Source organism: Gopherus flavomarginatus, chromosome 24, assembly GCF_025201925.1.
Source record: "Gopherus flavomarginatus isolate rGopFla2 chromosome 24, rGopFla2.mat.asm, whole genome shotgun sequence".
NCBI lineage: Eukaryota > Metazoa > Chordata > Testudines > Testudinidae > Gopherus > Gopherus flavomarginatus.
This window is the reverse complement of record NC_066640.1, coordinates 8,877,743-8,881,856: the sequence shown is the minus strand read 5'-3', so window position 1 is coordinate 8,881,856 and position 4,114 is coordinate 8,877,743. Positions and strand designations below refer to the sequence as shown.

General features: G+C 45.7%; 2 non-coding genes across 2 annotated transcripts; one reads left to right on the top strand and one right to left on the bottom strand.

The window, feature by feature from the left end:
- Positions 1 to 3,293: 3,293 nt before the first annotated feature.
- Positions 3,294 to 3,366, top strand: TRNAV-CAC (transfer RNA valine (anticodon CAC)). The gene has a single exon. It is a non-coding gene; the product is annotated as a tRNA-Val (tRNA).
- Positions 3,367 to 3,613: 247 nt separating this feature from the next.
- On the bottom strand, positions 3,614 to 3,685 carry TRNAG-UCC (transfer RNA glycine (anticodon UCC)). The gene has a single exon. It is a non-coding gene; the product is annotated as a tRNA-Gly (tRNA).
- Positions 3,686 to 4,114: the final 429 nt, after the last annotated feature.

Sequence of the window (4,114 nt, the reverse complement as noted above, 5' to 3'; positions counted from 1 at the left end):
ACATAAAAGTTTGGGGTCTTTTCATTTCCTTTCTGAGCCTTTAGTTTAGTCAATAGTTGTGTTTTCATGGTTAAGTGGATCACACATTGGACTGGAATGCAGGAAATATGGGTTCTTTACTTGGTTCTGCCACTGGCCTGTGGGGTGACCTTGGGCAATTCACTTCCCCTCTCTGCCTCAGTTTCCCCATCTGTAAAATGTGGATCATGATGAGCTTTGAGCTCTACTGATGAAAGGTGCTACAGAGGGGCAATCTGGTGTTATTATTGTTCATGCTTCTCTTTGCAGCGGCCTAGGAACATAATTTTGTTAAAAAAAGTATATGGAAGCTGAGATTCTCATATAGTTGCATGATTCCAGCAACTGGGGCTTTATAGAAATACCAGTTGTCATGAAACCCGGCAGAGCTGGCAACATTGCATGGTGAGCCCTTAGAGTGACCAGATGTCCCGATTTTATAGGGACAGTCCTGATTTTTGGGGTTTTTTCTTATACAGGCACCTATTACCCCCCCATTTCCTGTCCCGATTTTTCACACTTGCTCTCTGATCATCCTATGAGCCCTAGTTGTGCAAGTAACCTGTTGGGTGACCTTGGGCACTCTCTGAGCCTCAGTTTCCCCATCTGTAAAATGGGGTTAGTGGCACTGACCTCCTAAGTAAAGGATCCTTTGAGATCTATTGAAAATGAGGTAGGGGTTACTATATTGTGCCCAGTCCTGCTAAGGGTTACCCTCGTAGTGCTGCGTGGTGGCCACAGAGAGCAATATTTGGCCCACGGTGTACTGGAGCAGCTCTGCTTGCAGGCAGGGCTTCTGCCCAAGAGTGTTGGAGCAAGCAAGAGAGTTGGCCCAGGCCTGAGTGGGCTGCTCAAGCCCTCTGAATCTCATCCAGGTCTCCGGTGCCATCCTCCTGGCTGGGTCCATGCCTCTGATTCCGCCCCTCGGGACACCAGCAGAACTGCCCCCAGCTTCGATGCTGCTGCAGTGGGGGCTGAGTTGCTCCTCACATGGAGCTCCCCTTCTCTTCCCCCTTCTCCAGCAGCAGGTCCCTCACTCCTTCAACCCACCCCCAGAACTCCTCTAAGCTCCCTCCATATCTGCAGGATCCCGCATGACTGCCTTCCCTACAGGCCCCTCCCAGGGTCTTGCTCAGAAGGCCAAGGACAGACTCTTGTTGCTGCTGTCAGTTGCTTGGAACTCTCTTTTCTGAGCTGCGGGATCCTTGTTCTGCAAGGAGGGGAAGGAAGGCCTGTCCTATATTTCTGCTCTTCTGCCGACACCTGGTGGCAGCTGCATCCACACTAGCGGAGGCTTGAAGGCAGGTGGGTTGCTCAGGGATAGCACACAGGAGCCATGCAGAATGCAAATCAATCAAAGGAAAATGCAAAGCTGAGACTCTCTGCCAGGCTGGCTGACAAATGAATCAAGCTGCTGGAATCACGTGAGGTTGTGAGTATATCATTTCGGGCTAGTCACGTCTTCCATAGATGCCCTCTACTCCGCATGGGTTGGAATGGCTCAGTGGGCTGCTTACAGGCCTGAAGGCGAGGGGCTGGGGCTGGTACTAGAGTGGAGGATATGCATGGAAGGAAGATGCCTATTCCGGCCAAATTTACAAAGTGGCACCTTATCCAAGCGCACCTTATCCTAATTTTCAGAGGAGCTCCGCACGATGCGGCGCCCGATTGCTTCCTTTGGAGCTTGTGGGTTCTCAGCACTTCTGAAAATTGGGGGTCTCAGGCTAGACGCCACAAATATGGAGGCACACAAAATCCTTGGCCTCTGTGATTCTGAGCTTGGCTTGTCACGAAGGGCCAGGATCTGTAGATTACATGCACTTTAACCCCTCTGCAGCTGAGAGGTACTGGGTATTGAAAACCCCTGTGTAAATATACGATATGCCAACACCATGGGATGAATCCCGCAAGACAGCAAACACCCTCATTTCCCATTGATGTCAACAGGAGCGGAGTCAACTCTTCACAGGATCACACACATATTGCTCTTTGTAGTTATTACTAACAATTACTATTTTATACTGCTCATTAATTACAATGGCCCACGTTCAGCCAAACTCTCGCCCATGTCCTTTAAGAACGTGATGTGTTGCCAACCCTTGCGATTTCACAATATTTAGTGGTGCTTGTTTTTAAATCCTCAGCTCCTGAAATCAACATGAGACTTTCAATTTTCATTTAAAAAAAATGTTTCTTTTTCTTTCAAAGAAAACCTGGAAACGTGAAGCAAGTGCACCCTAAATGTTCTGAAAACAGAAGACAAATAAAAAAACCCCAAATTTCTTTCTTTCTTTTTTTAAAATCTCATGATTTTGGGGGCCTACCTCATAATTTTTCAGTGCTTGTGGTTGGCAAACAAGTGACCAACGTCAGTCACGTGGGTTAATACATGACTGGGAGGCCCCGGGGCCAGATCGTCAAAGGTATTGCGGCTCATAACTCCCATTGACCTCAATAAAAGCACCCATGGAATAGAATAGTATAGACGAGAACCCATGCTTAAATTCCTCCCTAGGCCCTGATCCTGCAAAACAATTACTTGTGGGCATAGCTTAATGAATTGATTTAGGCTAGTCACAGTCTTGAAGTTAAAACACAAACATTAGTGTTTGCTCAATTAAGGGCCTTTTCAGCAAAGCATGTACGTATGTACTCCTGTATGAGTTACGCACACGCTTAAGTACTTTGCAACATTGGTTCCAATAATACTTAGCTAATAGTGTTGCTTCGTTGTTATTAATAATCAACATTTCTTCTAATAATTGATAATGAATTAATAGTACTTAACATTTTGGATCCATGCGAGTTCATTGCAAAGGTTGAGGTATTGTATTGCTGTTTGTATCTCCAAAGGGCTTTATGAATTTTTACTTACTATATATACACAGATTCCCAGTATTTATAACTAATATTAATAATCAAAATATTTTGGAATCAGTCACAAATCTATAATATTTAGTGTTGATATTATATCCTAGTTTTCCATCTCTTTTTGTGAAGTTTAACTTACTGTAAACACATTATTATTATTTCTTGTTAATTAATAAGAAACCACCTCATAGTTAATAAATGAAGAATAATTAGGGATTACATTGCACTTTATTCTTAAAGTTCTGCTTGGCTTGTTCTTTGGTGTTTGTCCTGAGTGTGGCTTCAAAATCAATATCAAATAACCTCTGGGTTTCTAATATTATTTCTCAGACTTTTCAGCAATAACCCAGAAGACACCTCTTTTTAAGAGATATCAAGGCTTATAAGAGGCATTTCATTCATGGGTTTCCGTAGTGTAGCGGTTATCACGTTCGCCTCACACGCGAAAGGTCCCCGGTTCGATCCCGGGCGGGAACATGTTCAGTTCTTTTTATTTCTATTTTCTCAGTTTCACGCTCATTGAACATCAGGGTTGATTAACCAATAAATTTCAAGTTATGTACCATGACGCTGCAGAGCATTCCTGTGGCCCCCTTGTGTTAAGCAGCCTTAATTCACTACTGTTTATTAGAATAAAGGTTGATCATTACTTACAACTAAGCAATTAACAGCTAATGTTTAAATTTAACTTTGAATTAATTAAAAAAAAAGTAAAACCCTGAGCTGCGTTGGCCGGGAATCGAACCCGGGTCAACTGCTTGGAAGGCAGCTATGCTAACCACTATACCACCAACGCGCTTCTGGTACCGCTGTTCCGAGAGCCCTACAGGAGAACAGCACAGCTCTGGGAATGTACCATTCGCTGTCTGTTGGAAGCAGGTAGTGCCTACAACAGGCATTCTGAGGACTAAACCAATGCCTGTGTGGGAAAGAGGGGGGCTGGGCGAGAGAGTGCCCAGGCTCCAGGAGGGGAACAGAAACCTCTTCCATCCTCCTCCCCTTAGGTTTAGTTCCCTCCATGGACCCTCAAATTCCCGGCTGAACGATTCCATCCCTCTTCTGCAATGTCGGCTTCCCCTCTCCCTGGTACAATGGTTGCGCCCACGCTCCCCTATCCTCGAGAGTGGTTCCTCCCAAGCCCTTCTCCCTGGTGCCCCTCCCAGGGGCGGGCTGGTTCCTCGCGGACCTCCCCTCTCCGCGGCGCTTCCGCCTCCGGGTTAAAGGT